This window comes from Nuphar pumila, chromosome 5 (assembly GCF_984573655.1).
Source record: "Nuphar pumila chromosome 5, dmNupPumi1.hap1.1, whole genome shotgun sequence".
NCBI classification, from domain to species: Eukaryota; Viridiplantae; Streptophyta; class Magnoliopsida; order Nymphaeales; family Nymphaeaceae; genus Nuphar; species Nuphar pumila.
The window spans coordinates 60898357-60920339 of NC_143253.1; the positions used below are offsets into that span (position 1 = coordinate 60898357).

At 42.2% G+C, this 21983-nt stretch overlaps 1 protein-coding gene and 1 pseudogene across 5 annotated transcripts in view; one reads left to right on the top strand and one right to left on the bottom strand.

Moving 5' to 3' along the window:
• The window catches only part of ABCB27 (transporter associated with antigen processing protein 2), a 270112-nt gene that overhangs the window by 65168 nt on the left and 182961 nt on the right, over nt 1-21983 (top strand). The window lies entirely within an intron of this gene.
• On the bottom strand, nt 4955-20885 carry LOC149837687 (serine carboxypeptidase-like 41; annotated as a pseudogene).

A 21983-nucleotide genomic window follows, 5' to 3' on the forward strand; every position in this document is an offset into this window, starting at 1 on the left:
ATCCAAGATGTCATACCTGGGAAGAATGAGATGGCGGCACCACAAGTGGATGGTGTAGAGGATGATGGAGTGGAGTTCATCTTCATGAATTGCTGAAGAGTTTCGGTAAGATGAGAAATTGACTCCTTTATGTCTTCATCTTTTTTTGAATCTTCATTCGTAGGATTTTCCCCAACGGAAGTTACCTGCTTTTAAAACCTTGGACAATCCGGACGAATATGGCCTGGTTCATTACAATTATGACAAATAATTTTTCTTCCTCCACCACCATTATTTTTTCAAAAATGAGGTGGTTTGTATGGCCTTACATTGTTGCCGGTCTAGACACGGCATGGACTTCATCAACATTCTTTTTTAAGGCCAAACGAGTCTCTTCTTGACATAAATCGGCCAAAATGTCACTTAGAGGAATAGAAGCCTTATGAAGGAGGGATCCTCTTAATTGCTCAAACTCGGGTCGAAGCCCATGAATAAATTGGAAAAATCTTTCTTTCTCCATTTGATCTTGCCTCATGGCAATAGCACTACCTTCCCATTGTGGTTCGAGAAGGACAAGTTCATCCCATAAAGAAGACAGGGTACTATAATAGTCCCTAATACTCATATCACCTTGCTTGGTTTCTCTTACTTTTTCTTGTAGGAAAAAATGTCTAGCAAGATCTTTTTTAGTATACATGCCTTTCATAAAGAACCAAGCTTCATTGGCCCTCTTAAACTTTGCAAGATTTGCGCAAATTTTTAACTCAACATTATTCATGAACCATGCTAAAATTTTAGCATGCTCACTTTCCCAATCTTCAATTTTCAAGGAGAAGTCAAGAATAACTCTCTTTTTCTTCTTCATTCAATGTTTTTTCCTCATTGCCTTTAAACTTGGTTAACTTCAATTGTGGTTTCGGAACGGTTCCACACACATAACCCCAAAGTTTTTTACCTTTGAGGTTATTTTCCATAGCGTCCGCCCACATACGATAATTTGTAAAAACCGTAAGTTTCCACTAACAAATTTTGTTTACATTGCAAAATATTTCAAAATATGCAAATTGGGCCTAGATCCACATTTCGGATCTAGGACCCATAAAGGGGAAATCAGGTATAAAGGAATAAAATTTAAATTTTTAAAGTTAATCCGAGGATCCACAGTTGGATCCATTTGGATCCGACTTGTGGATCCATGTCGTTTGGGGGCGGGTTACGGGTCTCGGGTTCGGACCCGAGCCGCGCCCTGTGTAACGGGTTTAAAAAAAAAGTAGAAGAAGGGGCAACCCAATAAGGGTTGCCCGATAAGTCTGGAGCAAAAGAGGGATACAAGGGTTAGGGTTCTGAGAGAGAACCCTAACGATATCGCATGGGGGAAAAAGGGGAGGAGGCCTTGGAGCGTAGCCGCCGGCGGGAGGTTCGGCCCCGACTTTGCCGGGCTATCCCTTTCAAAAGCAGGGGCTTCTTGAGTTGGTTTTCCCCCTCGCTCTTTTTGTTTCCCCAAAATCTCTCTCTCGGTGTGCGCACGCTGGAGGAAGGAGCCCATTATCGATGAATCTCCGACCATCCGCAGGCATCGAGGACCCCCCTCGAGCATCTCCTTTCACGAAAGTTGGGAGGAACGTCACCAACCTGCACCCCTCTGCGACGGGCGTCTCCGGCCATCGGAAAACCACCGTAAGAGGTACGAGTCTCCTCTTGTGAAAATGGGTGAGAAATCGAATTCAGGTTTGATTTTGTGTGTTTTTTTTTAGGGATTTTCCCTGGGTTAGGAAAACTACAAACCCAACCGACTAGGATCGACTGGGCTTGATGGAAACCCCAGTCGACTGGGTCTATTTGAAACCCCAGTCGACTGCGCCTGGTGGAAAACCCAGCCGACTGGGTTGGCTAGGTGAGAAAAAAAAGGGGGATTTGGCAGCTTATGGGGTAGGGTCTATTGTGTGGTTGAGGGGTATTGTCTAAGGATATCATGGTTGCAATACATCCCCCATGAATAGACTACGGCTGTGCAGAACCTTGGTTCGGTGTGTTTACTGATTATCGTAAAAGGGTTTTTACGTATATTGATTTTTTTTAGAATCTTAAATTTTTATCCTCTGCCCATTCCATTGAAGTGTGCTGGACCTTGTATGCATAATATGGATTACTCGATAATTTTTTGGTCTTGCATGTTCGGTTGCTTCAAGTAGGTTGTAGTTATATGTTTCAACTGCTGTCGGTGAAGAGATGGATAATAGTGACTTATGATTAGTATGTGCTTGTAAACTGATTTGTATGCTAATGTTCACTCTTATTGTTGCTCGTTGGGTCTGGAAGTTTAAACTAATCGGTTTTTGAACTGTTACATTGAACCATATAACCTGAACGAAGGAATTATATACATTATTTTTTTTTGTTCTAATAAACAAATCCAGCTCAACCGACCCTGTCGGCTGGGTCTGATAGCATATGCACAAGCCCGGTCTGGGCCTGTGTATGCTGTCAAGACCTACAGCATAGAGAAAATCCCCTATATGAAATTTTGTATTTATTTTATTTATTATATATTTTTTTTGCATCCGACAACCCCTATCATATGCCCACGCACACGACCCATCCAAGTAAGAAAACCACAGTCAATGACACTCTGTTTCCTACACCCTTGTGGCTACCAGGCTATTTACCAGCCATTGGTTATGCCTTATTTAACATAAGTGTGCGAAATTGAGGGGTTTATTCGCGTGCACACACTCGTAGGAAATGTGCATTCGGGGATACCCGTATGGGATGGAGGTAGTACATCTAGTGAGAATGTATATGATTGAAAAAAACACATGCTTATGATTGACCTTGTTTTGTATGGTGCACAGGCATTTAGCACAATAGTATGATGTTATATAACACATCACTTTGGTTTTGTTGTGTGATGCATCAATGACTTTATGGATCATCATCGGTCTGGAGAGCTGTGAACTTGGTTGTGTTCTTATATGTTTAATTTGCATCACTTTAACCACACAAGTTGGTAGGGCACACTACTACACTGTTCCCGTTGTCCTCACGGGCTGGAGTCCCGTAAGGGTTCCCGCAAGGGAGGATGCGGGTTTTCACTTTACTTTTGCATATGGTGTTGCAAACTTAAATAATCAAATTTAATAAAAATATAAGAAATAAGAACAGTGTAACTTATGTTCTGGGATCTTCCATATGGAGAATGACGATCTTAGAAATTCGGTCTTGGGGAGACTGTGAGGATACAAAAACTTCGTGTGCTTAAAATAGGTCCCCTGAACCCGATATTGAGGTTCTTTCTCCTGACCACGGTTTTAGGGAGAGTCCGCCATTTTACCTGGGGTGGTGTGTTTGTCACAACTGTGATTGTTATGGTACCAAGGAAGTGGCACTTGTGGGCGTAGGGTGTCCCTTGTGTCCCCGACATTAGATGTGAAGGTCTAATGTTCCGAAGGTGATTCGGTCGAGGGCTAAGTTGGAACCCAGTAATAAAATACAAATTGTGTGCTAAGCTACCCTGAGAACCTAACTTGACCTCGGGGATTTTACCCGTTTGGTGTATCCGCGGGCGATGAAAATTAAAAAGAGGAACTTAAATTGTATGCATTTAATAGGGCATGCGTATGGAAACATGAACCTAAATGAAAGAAAATAATGTGTTCATACATTACACATATACCATGCATAATTTTGCTATGCATTAGATCATGCATGATCTGCTTCTCTTCACTGATATATGTTGTTGGATTGAGTAAATGTAATGATTGCTTTTCTTCAAGGAGAATTGCATAAAATTGTACTTGTGTTCTTTATGCTCATTTATTTTCATTAGAGGGATCTGTACACAGAATCCTTCGGATTTCTGACCTCTCCTTTTTATGGTTTTTCATAGGAGCAGGAACTCAGTGAAGCGACTGGTGTCTGGGCAAGTCACGAGTGTCACGCACTTGCTGGATAAATCACAGAGGGACATCATGGCTCTGCTTTTGTTTTCTCTTTTTGTTCATTTAATCGTTATTGCACTCTGAATAATTCATTCATGCAAGTGTCTTTAGACATATTTATTAGTATTTCAATAAATGAATAATGGTTTGTTTTGGTATGAAAGATAAGTGTAAGCTCTATTGTGGTGTGTGGTTATCCAGCGGTGAGTGGAACTGTAAAGACCCCAGGTCTCTGGGAATATTTTCACATCTAGAAAAAAAAATTCCGCATTTTCGAGGGGCATGAGTTGGGGTCGTTACATAATTGGTCCCATCTAACTTAAATGAGAGGTCGATTTTGGCGTCCCTGTTGGCCATTTAGAGAAAAAGAGTTTGAGAGCAAAAGAGAGGAGAGATATTACTTGACAAGAGAGGATCCGATGAAGCTTTCACAACCTTGCTTTGATACCATGTAATGAAGTGCCGAATAAGAGGAGCGATATCTCCAAGAGCAAACAAGAAAGCACACACATACGCAAATAGCCACTAATGGGCAAGATTACAACAAAACCACAAAAGTGTCAAAACACCCAAAAGAAGAGAAAAAAAATATATTTCACTCAAGGAGGCTTCAAAGAAGCATGAAGAATACATGGGGCCAAGCCCTTTATTTATACGCACAAAGGGACCCAAGGAGGGGCTCCCATAGAGTCGTTGGAGCCCCTCCAACGGTCATATTTATGACCGTTGGAGGGGTCCAACGACTCTATGTGGACCCCTCTCAAGTAATAAAGAAACAAAAGAAAAAAAGAAAAAGGAGAAAAGAAAGAAAAGAAAAAGGAAGAAGAAGAGCATATCTTTTAGGATATGCGTGTACAATGTGAAAAGACTAATTTGCCCCTATTGGGCATTACAAAAGAAATATATATATATATATATATATATATATATATTTATATATATAGATGGACACATAGACATATATATGTAATATATATGTGTATGTGTCATAATCTATATATATATAGATATATATGTATAACATATTTTAACACCATTTATTCCGACCAGTGGCTGAAGTCACATTCTTTCTTGATGATTGAACCAGTCTCTTCAGAAATCAACCCATGGGACCAAAAATATTCATAAGTAGCAGCAGTGTCTACAGCCAGATTGAGAAGAGGATTGCAGATCTACATAATGAGAAAGAAACCAAAATTTACAACAGTGAACTTAAATTCAGAAGACCGACCTTTATATAAAAAATTTGGCATTGCCAACTTGAATAAAAATACGAGCTCATGCCAGGTCAAACCAAATGCCAACTACTTATTGGCTCAGGGCTTCAGTATATTTGGCAATTCTATTATGGCTTGCAAGGTCTTCATTGATTGGTAATTTATCATGTGCCATGTCAATGAGACTGGTTAACTTACAGCTAAACCCTTGAGGTTGAACTTGAACCCAGATGAATGTCTATTGTGGTGTAGCAGAACACTTGCCAACTGAGGTATGTAGTGCCCCATTAGTAGTCATAAGCGAGGAACTGATCAAGAAACACAGTCACATCACATAGACTATAAATTTATAGTTTTCAAGACCTGCATAGCTTTCTCCTGTTAGAAACAAAGCTCTTGATTTGTACTCTGGAAATTTCTCATACCATCCCAACAAGAATTTGTGCATGTCTGAAGCTAAAAAAGACAAATGGAAGATTCAATCAGATCAAAGTCTATGAAGCACATAAGCATCATAATTGGAAAAAGTTATTAAGGACATATAGCAATAAAAAAATTACAGTTTCTTATTTTGATCTTTTAGATATTTCTTACCAGCAGATGCATCTCCACAGGTATAATCAGAACTCGTATTCGAGTATGACCATCCCACTCCAGCAGGAGATTCCACAAAAAGGAGATTAGAGGCTGCAATAAATTGCAATATATTTAATATATGACAAAGAGTAATAGAGAAGAATCTCCAACAAAAACAGGACCTTCTATATCTGATTTAAAAACACTAGTCTTCCATGAAGAAAATGTGAAACATGCACAGGTCATAAATTATCTATTTGGTAAGCTAAATGTGTGGCAGTAACTAATGATGGCTGCACTGCATATTAGTCTTATTGCCACATATTGAGCAGCTCAATGCGAATGAACTAGAAAAGCTTTAGTACTGACTTCGATAGGTGCATATTTCTGGATGATTTAATAGAATTTATAACCTTTGTTCCATGATTTGGGATTTTTTTGGAGGCCACGACCATCTCCTCTGGGAAAAAATGGGCCCAATTATGTGAAACCGCCACCTCCAATTGAGGAACAACCAGGGCCTGATCACAAAAACGCCAAAGTCATTTTTGTGTGATTATGAAATCTGTTAAATTCGCCAGACCTAAATCCAGCGACCAGCCTATCCACAGGCGGAGAGAGAGAGAGAGAGAGAGAGTAAAACCCAGTGTTAAAAAAAAAAATCGGACCCGGGTCGGGTCTGGACCCGACCCGGATCCATACCCGAGCCAGCCCCAGCCCATCGAACGGGCTTTCAGGGGCTGGCAAGAGGCGGCATACAGGGGGCCGCCCACCCCCTGCGGCCTCTACAAAAGGAACGAAAGAGGGGGAGGAGAGGCGTTCGAGCCTCTCCCCCGACTCTCTCTCGTCTCTCGTCTCTCTCCCCTCTGTCTCTGCTCCACCTCCCCGACTCCATCTCTCTCTCTCTCGTCGCTGAACCGACGCCGGCGAGCCCCTCTCCGTCGAGGCAGCCCGGCGACCTCCCACCTCCCCTGCGACCTTGCCTTCATCTCTTTTAGCAGGCAGGGGGCTCCGCCCCCTGCCCTTTTTACTGTTCCGGCAGGGGCCTTGGCCCCCTGCCCTTCTCTTTCGAGTAGGGGCCGATGGCCCCTGCCCTTCCCTTAAGGAAGCAGGAGCCTTCGGCTCCTGCCTCGTTTCTTGGAAAAACAGCAGGGGCCGATGGCCCCTACCCCTCTCTAGACCGACAGGGGCCTCTGGCCTCTGTCTTATGTTCTGTCGAGCAAAGCTCGGCAGGGGCCATTTGGTCCCTGCGCTCCCTCTGCTCATTTTTCCGGCAGGGGCCATCGGCCCCTGCCCTTTTTCTTTCTGGTAGGGGCCGATGGCCCCTGCCCTTCCTTTAAAACCAAGCAGGACCCTTCAGCTCCTGCCTCCCTTTTTGAAAACCCAGCAGGGGCCGATGTCCCCTGCCCCCTCTCTTATTTGTCTGGCAGGGGCCGAAGGCCCCTGCCCCTCTTTTTTTTTAAACCCGGCAGGGGCCGATGGCCCCTGCCCTTCTTTAAATATCCGGTAGGGGCCGATGGCCCCTGCACCTGTTTTCTTTTGCAGCATGGGTCATTGGACCCTACCCCGTTCTGTTTCAAGTCTGCAGGGACCGTTGATCCCTGCCCTTGTTTTGCCGAGAAGCCGAGACCCCAGTCCTTTGTTGCCGTTTTCCTTATTCACTTAAATGCATGCTAATAACGTACCTTTGCAGCTTACGCAACGGAGCCCGTTCGCGCCCCGCGAACCGAACCGGCGATTACCTACGCTCGTAGACGACCTCTTTCTCACAATACCCCGAGGTAGGGGAAATTGCACAAGGACTTAAATAACTGAAGCTAGCTTAAATAATTAAAGGCCGAAAGAACAAAAATATATATTTATATACGTATAAGTATATAAGTATGTTTTTAGCTCAAGGACGCAGTTTCGCGATCCTTGTCCTTTATTTACGCATTTTCTTGCTTTCTGTCTTTAATTTGCCACCGCGCTTTGCGCCCAAGCTTTTGTTTTCGCATTTCCTACTTTCTGTCTTTAATTTGCCGCCGCACTTTGCGCCCAGGCTTTTACTTTTGTATTTCCTACTTTCTGTCTTTAATTTGCCGCCGCGCTTTGCGCCTAGGCTTTTACTTTCGTATTTCCTGCTTTCTGTCTTTAGCTCAAGGACGCGGTTTCATGATCCTTGTCCTTTGCTTTCGCATTACTTGTTCTATGCTTGCCATCGCGCTTTGCGCCCCGGCTTTTGCTGCTTTCTGTCTTTAAAATTTGCAACCTCGATGGATGAAAGGAGTCCTTTGTATCAAACATACGGTTCTGCAAATAATGTTGGTTTTGAAGCATCGCAGTGGGTCATCCTGAATCAAGCATTTGGAAGGAGTAGTTTTTTTCTACTCTGTTTAGTATCTTTGGCGCAACTCGAGTTTTTCCAAAAGCTGAGACTCGAGCAAGCTTGTGAGCGTAATTTTCTTATGCGAAATCCGCATTTACCGTTTATCGTTATCAGTGTCAAAATTGGTGTTGCATGTTGACACTACGATAACGAATGTGAGATTCGAGAAAATCACATGCCATAAGTTGGCACATGATATTGGTCATTTCAAAAGTTTAGAATGATGACATTATATCTTTGCAAATTATATTATTGAGGCTTCTATTGAGGACCTAGAACCCTTCCTCGTAACGTGCTCATATACATGCATGGTATGCGAGTAATACGACGGATGTTGAGACAGTCATTCGACCTCGACCAGTGCTATAAGCACATTGGTAAACCACATTACACATTGATTGATTATCGCCTTCACAGGTAAGATGCTCGATTGGGTCAAAAGGCCAGAGCATGTAGAATGGGTCGTTGGTTAAGTAACCTCTGACACACCCATTCGTTTTCTTGTTGTCTGTCAAGGGAGAGGACGAATTGGTACACACACTTCGATGGACATGTTTTTAACAACCATTCTACGAGCAAAGACTCGGTGTCCCCAGTCATCGGAGTTAGGGGATGAGACTACCAGATATTATCTTAGGTGGTAGATCTTTTGAACTTCTGCAGAAGTAGGATGCATCCGTAGCCACGAACGCCTTTGGAGAATCCTCTCTCGGCTAACGGTCGTTCCCTTAGGAACGGACTCAACTAGCTATTCGGGTTATTCAAAATACATAAAATAATAGACGCCCAAACTAGTCTCAGTTGTTTTTACGAGTTGCGTCTGCGCGTACCCGCAGGCCTGTTAATGATGGAACATAAAGTAACTTGTGCACTCCACTTGATGAATCGTAGAATTGTGTTTTATGCTCAGTAATCTCAATTCATTATTAAATGCTTTGTTACATCATGCAGTATGTGCTAGTTAGACTTTTACTTATGCTAATAAACTGCTCATGTTAGTTCAGTAACTGCTTAGTTACTCATTACATATAGTTAATTATTTATGCTTCTTTCATACATTTCTGTCTACTTGTGCACCTACTAGTTTTTCACGAAACTAACCCATTTTATGGGTACAGGTGATGATTAGGTGCTTAGCAGGCGATGGCGCGATTGCGAGATGTCTTCAGGATCCACTGTTACCACTCGCAGCTCTTGTTCTGATCGTTTTGGGGTTTTTGTTACGGATTTCTTAAGGAAATCCAAATTTTGTACAACTTAAAAACTATCTATAATACGAATGTTTTCATCTAGATATTTGCAAGTTATGCCTTTGTCTTTTTGCTCTTTTAGCTAACGTGCCCAAGATTGTCGACTTGCCCTCTTTGCTTTTAAAGAAATGCTTCTGCTGATTGGATAAGTAAACTCTGAAAAGAAAAAGGATTTTCTAGCCTTTAAACCGTTTTCAAAACGTTTACAAGTTCGAAATTTTGGGGCGTTACAAAGAGAGAGAGAGAGAGAGAGAGAGAGAGAGAGAGAGTCGTTCACATCTTTTCCTTCAACCCTAATCCCTTCTTAAAAGGATTAGTTAAAATTAGTTTACAAAAAGTGTCAATCTTATTTGTCATAATTATAGATTGCTACCTAAATGCATAAATATTCTCTTTTAACACTCCCCCTCAAGCTGAAGCATATATATCTCTCATGCTCAGCTTATCACAACATCGAAGAAAGCCAGCACTAGCAAGAGGTTTAGTAAACACATCAACAACTTGATCTTCTGAAGCAACATTACAAGTAGAGATTTGTCATGTCTGCACTAGATCTCGTATGTAGTGACAATCAACTTCAATGTGTTTTGTCCTCTCATGAAACACCGAATTGTTAGCAATATAAGTGGTTGCTCTGTTATCACATCTCATCACCATTGGCATTGAGGTCTTTACTTGTAGGTCTCTAAGAACTGACCTAATCCATATCATTTCAGCTGCAGTTTGAGCCATGACTCTATATTTTGACTCAACACTAGATCGGGCTACTACGGTTTGCTTTTTACTTCTCCAGGTAATTAAATTTTTTCCTATAAATACACAGAACCCTGTAGTGGACTTTCTATCATTAATGTCTCCAGGATAGTCAGCATCAGAATAGGCAACTATATCGAGAGAGTAGCTTGGTTTGTATAGTAGTCCCTTTCTCGGAGAAGATTTCAAATACCTGAGAATCATCATTGCTGCCTGCCAATGCACTTGGGTTGGTTTATCTATGAACTGACTTATCTTGCTCACAGCTAAGGAAATATCTGGTCTTGTCACAGTAACGTACAGGAGTTTACCAGCTAAAGACCTGAAACTTCTACTGTCAACAGGTTCTGCTTGTTCATCAAACATGTGAAGTTTAGGATCCATTGGAATATTAGCAGGTAGCTCTTCGCCCTTCGAGCTCCTCTTCTCCTGTTGTAACGCCCCACAAATCCAAGACTTGTAACTTTTAGAATAGTTTAGAAAGCTTTGAAATCATACAATTATCAGAGTCTAAATAGTACTTCAGCGGAAAATGATATTTTTAAAACAACAAGTCGATGGACCTTGAGCGCATTACAGCGTAAACTTTCCTTTACCGAATTCCGCACAACTATTGAAATCAAAGGGGTTTTAAAATGCAATTTCAATGATTTAGAATTTGTTTGTTGAAACCAAGAAGAAGTTTACTAAAACAGTTTTAGTAACTCAAGGTTTAATAAAAAGAGAAATTTGAAATACACTTTATACCAAATTTACCAACATGTCCTCAGGAGCGAAACGTCAGGGAAAGAGCTCTATCTTGAACTCATCGCGCCATCGTGTCATCACAGAGTGTATCACCTATACATCACCTGCCATAAAATGGGTCAGTTTCACTAAAAACTGGTAGGTGCACATACAGGACGATATAGAACATAGTTAAGCAAATTAATTTAATATGTCAAGTAGACAGGCAATTATATAGCAATTTAATTTCAACAGATTCATGGAGCAACTATCATGAGCAAAATGTTAAAACTATTACAAGCATTTCACTGGCACAAGTAGACTAATTATTACAAGCAAAGCACTGCATAAGCAATTTAACTAGCCAAATACGATGCTACATCAACCACATACACAATTCCATAAGTATTGAAACCCGTTGCATGCTATAGCTTTCATACGTGCATAACTCAACAAATTGTGTGATTGGATTTAAATTATGTTTCGATATTAACTGGCCAAGTGGGTACGCACAAGGCACGACTCTAGAAGCAGCCTAGACTGATCCGGGGGTTTATTATGCTATGTATTTTATGATAACCTGGATAGCTGACTGAGTCCGCACCTAAGGGGACGGTCGGTGACCAAGAGAGAAATCCCCAAAGCAGCATAAACAATGGATGCATCCCGATCATGGAGAGCTACCACCTAGGATAATTATGGTAGTCCCTTTCCCCTAACTCCGATGACTGGGGAAGCCGAGTCTTTTGCTCGTAACAGCAATTAATGGCTTGTCCATCGAAGTTTTTGTACCTTCCCATCCTCTCTTCTGACAGGAGTCAGCGGTTCGAATGAGTACATCAGGGGTAGTTAACTGAAGACCCATTCTACATACTCTGGTCTTTCGACCCAACTCGAGTATCTTGTCAGTGAAGGCGGAATCATCACTTATTTAGGTGATCACAACATTTTATTATTTGCACTCGTCGAGGTTGCCACAACCTACTCATCCAATCATCGCAACGTAAGAAGATGTACTTGTCAAAAAGTACGATCGTACTTGTCAAAAGTACGACTACGATGAAATGGATATGGTTTCACCAAAGAAACCCCAACAAATATTATCTGCATAAGAAGTAACACAACACAATTTGGCAAGATAAGTCTTAAATTCATTTCAACAATATTTTGCATATTTCATGATTTAGGTCGTCTCGGATCTATCGTCCGATCAACAAAGTACTTAACATGTCGTGCATGTCTAAAAGTACGCTACACTGAAAAAAAAGAGGTGCGTAGGCTTCTCAAAAGAAACACCCTACACACAACTTCATAACGATCCAAAGAATATAGGAGTGCTCATTTGGCCCGATTCGTCCTTAAAAGCCATAATGCCACATTGAGTAATTCACACAAGGCACATCACTATCAATCTTGCATCCAAAATTTATCTTAATATCGACATGATTCACACGACACGTGACACTAGGTTTAATAAATGAAGAATGGGTCCTTCAACAAAACCTCACTCGACCACAAGCTCTTGCCCCCAATCGGGGTTATTTAAATTGAGCCGCAACTTGAATCAAGGTTATAAAACATTTCTCCCAAGTGTGTGGACTTGGGAGGGCCTAAATGTGACTTCGCAATCCTGCGAGACTTAAAACTTAACTTTGCAAAAGTTGTGCAATTTGAAGAGCACTGGGTTGGCAGAAGGAAACTCGCTTTTAAAGAACCGCAATGTACAAGCACAACTTCTAGTGTTTTGAAAACAAGTGAAATCAGGATAGGCACAAGACTACATTTATGTAAGTACATTTTTACCATAAGTGTGAGCATATACAGGTTATAACATGACGACAAGCACCTCTCGACTTGTGATGCCGCACATCGAGCGAAAAGCATATAAGTAACACACGAGGTACCAAAACCATATCTTGACCACTTAGATAGGCAAACACATAAGGTCATAAGTAATACACGAGACATGAAGTCGTACCTCACTTAAAGGAAACATGCAGGCAAAAATGGATGCAAGCAAACAAGGGCATATGTATTTCAAGAAATACGAAACCACACCTCAACTCATATGCAACTATGAAAAATAATGATCGAAGAATGAAATTGTACATCGACCCATAGGAACGTACAGGCAAGTATATATGCAAGCAATTAAGGGCATAAGTATTGCAAAAGTATGAAACCACCTTCAACCACATAAGCAAATACGCAAATTAATACTCAAAGAGTAAAATCATACCTCGACTCATAAATATGCAGACAAGAAAATATGCAATGCAGAAGCAATATAAATCTAAGCATATCTAGCATGGGCATCTTAATTATTTCAACTTAAATAGGTTCATTTATTGCCCTTTGTGCGACTTTACCCTACCTCAGAATGTTATGAAGTTGCGTCGCTATGAGCGTTTGAGAGTATAGGCGATGCGGGGGCTCGGGTTGCGGGGTACGAGTGGAATCTGTAGCAGAATCTGCAGGAAACCCAATGTTAGTATGAAAGTGACCAAAGAAGGGGCAGGGAGCAGGAGGCCAGGCTCGACCCTCAGGCCAAGCCTGTCCTTGGTCTTCAAGGAGGCTACAAGGAGTAGTGGGCTCGGCTGTTAGGCCGAGCCTGACACTAGGTTGTAGGGTACCCAAATCAGGGAGGGAGGCAAAAGAGGGAGACAGAGAGGGGCAGGGCATCACCCCTGCCGACTAAGCCAAAGGCCCCCTGTCTATCGATGAAAGAAGGTAAAGGTGGCAGGGGCTTGGCCCTTGCCGATCTGTCGAAAAGAGGCGATAGGGCCATTGCCTTGTCGGCCTGTCAGAGGAAACAAAGGTAGCAGAGGCTTGGCCCCTGCCGAGCTATCGAAAGAAGGGCCCAGGCGACAGGGGTTGAGCCCTCCTGTCGAAAGGAAAAGCCGAGGTAGATCAGGGGCAAGCCCCCTGCTGGGAAAATTGCCACAAAGGTAGGGAAAGCCAAACAAAGGCAGGGACTTCGCCCCCTGCACGAAGAATAATCTGAGGCAGGGGCGAAACCCCCTGCCGGGTAACAGACCCGAGGCAGGGGCCACCCCCCTACCAGAAAACAAAACAGAGGCAGCAGTCGGGGCAAGAGGGTGCTACCCTTTGCCGAAAAACCCCAAAGGAGACAGAGCGCGAGAAAGTAGGGGAGGAGGAGAGAGGGGAGGGTGCGGCAGGGCCACTGGCCCACAGTTGCCCCTCCGGCCAACGATTATGAAGGGGGGGAAAGAGACGGCAGGGGGGTCGTCGGCCCCCTGCTGGCCCTCCAATCAGAAACAAGGGAACCAAGAGAGGGCTCGGCAGAGCCAGCCCTCTGCCGGCTCCGGCGACCCAAACAAAAGAAAACAGAGGTGGTGGCGGCGGCATCATAAATGCAAAGGGGGAGGGGTTGTGCAGGAAGAGAGGGTGAGGGAGTCAAAGTAGAGGGGACAAGAGAGGGAGAGAGATTGGGTTACCTGAGGGAGATGGCACAGTCGCCGACAACAACTTGTCGGAGGGGACCTCTCTGGAAGGAACCCTAGATCGACTGTGATGCCGTCGGAGCTCGCAAGGAGATTAGAGGAGCAGAGCGGCACGGGGGAAGCCACCGGCGTCGGGCTTCGGCAGGCAAACGAGGGAAGAGGGAGCGAGGGGGAGGTCGGCGCCGCGGTTCGCAGGGGCGTCGGTGCGAGGAGAAGGAGGCTCGCGAGGGAGGCATGCCCCCTCTGCCCTCCTGCGATGCTTTTAAAGAGCTCGTGGGGGGGGGGGCAAAATTCGGGGAAACCCTCAAAGGTTTCCCTTATTTGCCGAGGGGGTGGAGCGGTGCGGGTGAGCTGCGGCACACAGGGGAGAGGATTTGTTTTTAAACAAATCCTCCCTCTGTGTCGGGTTTTAAAACCCTGCCGATAACGGGCCCGGGTCGGGTCCTGACCCGACCCGGCTTGGGTCCGATTTTTTTTTTTACGTGGGTTTTACACCTGTAGCTGGTGTGGCCTATTCAACAGGGAATCATCTTCATCTGAATTATAGTAAGTAGATTATTGACTCTGGTGCATCCAGACATTTGTGTGGAAATTCGCTTTTCTTTTCAGATCTAAAGGATATTACTGTTCATCGAGGAGTCTCATTAGCCGATGGGAGTTCCTCACCAGTTGTTGGTCAGGGAAATATTTCTATATCATCCTCCTTACAGTTGAAAAATGTTCTTCATGCTCTCAATTTTTCTCAAAGTTTACTCTCTGTTAGTTGTCTTACCAAAGAACTAAACTGTAGAGTGATATTTGATCCGATGGGTTGTCATTTTCAGGATTTGCTGACGGGGAAGAAGATTGGTGGAGGCTATGAAGAAAATGGAGTCTACTACCTACATCATTCAGTGGGTAATGTTTATGCTGCAGTGGAACACTCATCCAGTCCTGTTCAGTGGCATTATCGTCTTGGTCATCCTTCATTGTCAAAGCTTCGTTATGTCTTTCCTCAAATTCCTTCTACTAGATCATTTCAGTGTGAAGCATGTCAGTTGGGCAAGCATCATCGAAGTTCGTTCCCTTCGAGTCAGAGTCAGTTCAGTCATAAAGTTTTTGCACTTCTTCATGCAGATGTATGGGGTCCCAGTAAGATTCCTACTAGGACTCAGTGTCGATATTATCTTGTTATTGTTAATGATTTTTCTAAGTTGTCGTGGGTGTTTTTAATAAAAGAAAGATCTGAAGTTCCAAGTATTATCAAATTCTTAATTCTTGAAATAAAAACTGAGTTTGAATCTGTTGTCAAGATTGTTCGCACTGATAATGCTCTTGAATTTAAATCAAAAGCCCTGTTACAATTTTACCAAGATCATGCCATTCAACTCAAAACTACCTGCGCTTATTCATCTCAATAAAATGGTGTGGCTGAGCGAAAACACTCTTAAAATGTATCTCTCTTTATGTAAATATTTACATATATATATAAAGAGAGATACATATACATATATACATCATGTATATATGTATATGTATCTATCTTTATATATATGTAAATATATATGTTTCCTTTTTTTCTTGTAAAACCCGCAAGGGTATTTTAGTCATTTCTCTTCCTTTTGCGCATATTCATAATTATGAATATGTTGTAATTCTTTTTGTATTTTTACTTTTCTTCTTTTTCTTTTCCCTTTTTTGTCTTTATTTTTTGTTGACTCAAAGTCAACTTGGAGGGCTCAACACTAGCTGTTGAGCCTCTCCAACGGTTAGAATTCTAACCGTTGGAGGGGCTCCAACAGCTAGTGGAGCCCCTCCAAGGCTCTTTCTCTTCTTATAAATAGGGGAGTTCCCTCTTTGTAAAAGGCACTTCTTGGAGCTTTTGTTCTCCATTCTTCTCAATAAAATTCTTTATATTTTGTATGCCTTTGTGCATTTGAGTTTCTTTATTGTACCTTTGTGTACATTTGTGCTTATCGCACACTTTATCTCATTTTTGAGATATTTTCACATGGTATCAGAGCTAGGCTTAAAGGAAAAGAAGATCGTGCTTTTTTCTCTCTTCGTTGGAGTACCTCGTAAAGCGTGCCATTGAGTTGTGGTGGTTGGAGTGAAGACTCGGCTCTTCATTCTATATTTTAGAAGCTTCCTACATCAAGAAGAGACTCATTTCGCATTGTGGTACGCATTTATTTACCTTTCTATCCTCTCTAATGGGCGAAAAGGATTCTCACTTCTCTCTTGGTTTCAAATTAAATGGAACGAATTATCATGTATGGGCCGGGAATATGAAGGCCCATATAAAAGGAAAGGGTCTTTGGGGATATGTTCAAGGAACTATTCCCGAACCCGAACCAAAAATTACTACCCTTGAGAGAGGGGAGATCAAGGTTCTTGAGGTTGAAGAAAGAGAAAAGGCTTTTGAAGATTACAATAAGAAGCATGAAGAGTGAGAAATGAAAAATTACAAAATACTCTCATGGTTCTTCTCTTCGGTTGAGACCAAAATTAATGCCAACATTCTAAAGTTCGAAAAGGCATATCAAGTATGGGAATATCTTGAAAGAATGTATACTTCAAGAGATTTGTTCCATAAATACTATCTCCAAAAGAAGGCTTTAACCCTTCAACAAGGAGAAATGTTCGTTAGAGAGTATTTCGCCGAGTTATCCACTATTTGGGATGAGCTTGCCCTCCAAGAACCTAAATGGAGTGGTGAGGCTATAGAATTGAGGGCCAAACAATTAGAAGAGGATCATTTCTTTAACTTTTTAAATGGGCTTAGACCCGAGTTTGAACAAACTAGATCCTCTCTCTTATCTTCTTTCTCTTCCCCTCCTTTGGAAGATGTGCTTACCAAATTAAGTGGAGAAGAAACTAGATTGGGAATGAATAAAACCAATCTAAGTGTGTTGGCCGTTCCCTTTAAAGATGAGGATGAGGGTGCTTATGCCATCTCAAGACCGGGGAATAATGTTAAAACCTATAAACCCCTTCATTTTAACAAAAATCAAGGAGGAAGAGAAAATGGTGGGCATTATGGAAGAAGAGATTATAGTAAGATCATATGCCATTTTTGCAAAGAACCGGGTCACATTAAACCGGTATGCCCTAAATGGAAGAAGATGGTGGCTATGTCTACTACTTTTCAATCAACCAAGGAGGAAGGTCCATCTACTTCCAATCATGCTACTTTGTCTCTCAATCAAATCATGGAAGCTCTTCAACCACTCCTCAAGGGATCCGTTTCCGGAGCCGCCATGACCACCTTCTCTCCTCCTGGTAAGATTCTTTGGCTCTTAGACTCGGGTGCATCTTTTCATATGACTCCAAATGTTTTTTCACTTTCTAAATACTCAAAAAATTTGTCACCCTCTTTTGTCTCCACCGCGAATGGGGCTTCTCTTGAAATAAAAGGAATTGGTGATTTTGAAAGACAAGGTTTTTCTATTCCAAAAGTTAGATTTATACCAAAACTAAATTTAAATTTGCTTTCCGTCTCTCAACTATCGGATCATGGGTGTGATATCAAATTCTCATCAAATAAGTGTTGGATACAGGATCGCCGGTCCGGGAAGTTGATTGGGGAAGGCTCTAGGAAGGGAGATCTTTATCTCATGGAATTTCTTCAAATTCCAAAAACCTCTTTTTGTAATGTTGCCCAACATAAGGATATAAATGTTTGGCATAAACGCCTTGGGCATCCAAATATTGTCAAGCTTTCGTATTTACATTTTGCTAAAACCTTATGTAAAGACAATTTCAATTGTAATGATTGTATTCTTGGTAAAATGAGAAGCTTACCTTTTAGACAAAGAACTATGTTTTCAACTAAGCCTTTCGAAATTGTGCATTCGGATGTTTGGGGACCGACACCCGTTGTGTCTAAGGGAGGTTTTTCGTATTATGTTATTTATGTGGATGATTTCTCAAGGTATAGTTGGATATACTTTCTCAAACATAAACATGAGGTTTTCTCTACTTTTAAGGTTTTTCACATGTTAATACAAAATCAATTCAATAGTAAATTACAAATTCTTAGAACCGATTCCGGGGGAGAATATCTCTCAAATGATTTCAAAAGTTATATTGAAAATAATGGGATTGTTCATCAAAGGTCTTGTCCCAAAACTCCTCAACAAAATGGGTTGGCCGAACGAAAACATAGACACATAATTGAAACTACAAGAACTTTGCTAATTTCTCAAAAAATTCCAAAAAGATTTTGGGCCAAAGCGGCTCTTGCATCGGTTTATCTCATCAATCGACTTCCATCCAAAAACTTGAATCAAATATCTCCATATGAAATCTTGTATAAAAAAGAACCCGACTACAATAGGTTAAGAATTTTTGGTTGTAAATGTTTTGTTCTCACCGATAAGAATGATAAATTATCTCCCAAAGCTATTCCTTGTGCGTTTTTGGGATATTCGGAAACCCAAAAAGGTTTTAGGTGTTATGATATTAAAAATGATAAACTATATGTTTCAAGAAATGTAATCTTTTTAGAAAGCATAAGTGGTTTTGAAGAACACAAAACTCATGAGGATAATGCCGATTACTCTTTTTTATTTGAACTATTATCTAGAAATGAAGATTTTTTTAGCGATGATGAATTAAATGAGAATGAGGATATAAGTGAAAGTATTCCTCAAACCATTCATGATGAAGAAGAAATGATAAATGATCCAATTACCTATACACATAGAGATAAAAGCACTTTTAGAAGTGCAATAGAGAAATATAGTGACCTTAGTGAATCTTCCAACAACTCTCGAAGAACTGAAAGATCTAGGAAAAATCCTTCTAGATTTATATCCTATGAGTCTTTTTCTCCAAAGCATAGGGCATGTCTTAGTGCCATTCACTCATATCAAGAACCTAGAAATTTTAAAGAAGCTAAGGAAATGATAGAATGGAGGGATGCCATGGACAACGAACTTAGAGCCCTCAACAAAGCCAAAACGTGGGTTTTTCAATGTCTTCAAGAAGGAAAGAAAACAATAGGATGTAGATGGGTTTTTAAAGTCAAAACCAAGAGTGATGGCTCTCTCGAAAGATATAAAGCCCGTCTTGTCGCAAAAGGATATAGTCAAGAATACGGCATTGATTACGAAGAAACCTTTGCTCCTGTTGCACAAATGGTTACTGTAAGGTGTTTGATCACCATTGCATCTATTAAAAAATGGAATATTTACCAAATGGATGTTAAAAATGCTTTTCTAAATGGGGACCTTAATGAAGAAGTCTACATGGATGTTCCTCCTGGTATGAACGTACCAAAGGGGAAAGTCCTCCATTTGTAAAAAGCGCTTTATGGTTTAAAACAAGCTTCTAAGGCTTGGTATAATCGATTTAATGATGTGATGGTTCAAAATGGTTTTTCCTCATGCTACACTGACACTGCTCTGTTCGTCAAAAAGTCTGATGCAGGAATTGTGATTTTACTGTTGTATGTTGATGATATGTTGATAACAGGTAGTGACATAAAGGGCATTAGAAACATTAAAACCACTTTAAAAGAAAGGTTTGAAATGTCAGACCTGGGGTATCTCACTTACTTTCTTGGTATCGAGGTAGCCTACTCTCATAGAGGCTATTTTTTGTCTCAAACTAAACTTGCCTGTGAGATTCTTGATAGATCAGGTATTACAGATGATAAAATCTGTGAGACCCCTGAAATTGTGGGATAAAAAATGAAGATTGATGATGGGAAACCTTTGGAGGATCCTACCCACTACCGGCAACTTGTGGGATCTCTAATGTATCTTAGCATCACAAGGCCGGACATCTCTCATGCCGTGCATACTGCAAGCCAATTTCAGCATGCTCCTACATCCGTTCATATGAGTGTCGTTCTCCGAGTTGTCAGATACATAAAGGGAACTTTAAACAAGGGAGTTTTCCTTTCCTCATCTTCTGAGTTAAATTTAATTGCATATACTGACTCTGATTGGGGAGGTGACCCAAATAATCGTCACTCCACTACAGGCTTTTGCATTTTTTTAGGTGAATCCCTAATCTCATGGAGATGTAAGAAACAACAAATGTAAAGCCCGTGAAAAAAAAAATCGCGTCTGACTCGTGTCAGACACGTGCCCGGCACGTGTCAGACACGAGTCAGGGTCTGAACCCCTGTGTCGGGCTTGGATCCGGGCTGGACCCGAGCTCGAGCCGACCCGCCCCGGCTTCTCGAATTCTCGAGAAGTCGGTGTCCTTAAAAGGACACAGCGTCTCGGGCGAGGGGCAAAACCCTCGCCCTTCTCTCTCATCTGATCCGTCTCCCTCACGCTGCCGCCGACGATCAGAGACGTCGGCGAGCATCTCCGTCCGGCGTCCTCAGCCGCCGACGACCGACGATCATCCCTGCGGCCTCTCGACGATCCTCCCTGCGGCCTCCCGACGGTGCGAGCACTTCCCTCTTCGCTTCCCCTTTGAGTTCCGGCAACCCAGTGGCCTTCGAGCGCCGGCGACCTTCGACAGTCGGCAGCCTCAGCATCCCCCTTGTTCTGCTCCCTTGCGTCGGCCACCGACGGCCTTTTAGCTCCGGCAGAACCCCCCCTTCTCGTTCCCTGTGTCGTGAGAGCCGCCGACGACCCCCTGGAGCGCCGGTAACCTGCAAGCACGGCCACCATCTCTTCGCCTCTCACCCTTCGAGCGAGGGTTCGTCGCCATCGGTCACCCCTCTGCTGTCCCTTTCTGCAGTCGCCGAGACCAGGTATACACTGTCCAACAGCGGGTAGCCGCGGAGACGGTGAACTGTGAGGAAGTGTACTGTCCAAGACCAGGTATACCATCTAGAGCGGTAATCCCTTGTGAGGTTGTACATTTCCCAGATCAGGAAGTCCGACGAGGAACTTGTGTGACTTTGATTGCCATGAAAGGCTATGGTGAGCTTTGTTGATCTTCTGATATTGATGAGTATAGCCAGTTGCGAATCTTTAGATTTGACTTTCTGTTTTAGCATGATTATATCCCCAACTCAGATGTGAGAATTAGATTTGTATTGATTTTTAGGTCTAGATCATGTTTTCGACCTTCTATAGGAAGGGTGAGCTTCTATGAGAATGTATGTCGCCTTAAGTGAGTCTTGATAGGTGGCAGTTGGTCGCATTAGGCCTTGAGAGAGTATAGATTGTGTTTATTCATGACGCAGAGTTTGTTAGAGTTTGCGAGTATGACACACGACGTCTTGATGATGATTTAGAGACCCCGTTCAAGGAACACAAGCCAGAGCAATGCATCGTTTCGTCTCTTCATCCCTTATCGGGTCAAGTAGAAGTTATGATTAACCTTTCCTTTTGGTCTTCTACTAGACTCGTTTTTTTTTTATGACTCGTCGTGTCTCTTCACCCTTAAAGATAGCGAATAAGCATTCTTATAAGCCTTCTGCTAAACTCCCTTTCTAATTATGGCTCCATATGGACTCTTGCGAACTCTCTATGAACTCTTGCGAAGACAAGTTTATAATGATTTCACACATATGTTTTGTTTGACCAAGTTGTTGGCTTCGAACCTCTCTTTGGGACGCATTATGTGTTGTCCTGATCTCTTCAGAAGCTTGTGTGTTTGGGGTTCGTGTGCGCACGTGCATCCTGATCTATACCTAGTTCCCTTAGATTGCGATCTAGGCAGATCACCTTCCTATGAAATTTCGAGGACGAAATTCTTTGAAGGGAGGTAGGATGTAAAGCCCGTGAAAAAAAAAAAATCGCGTCCGACTTGTGTCAGAC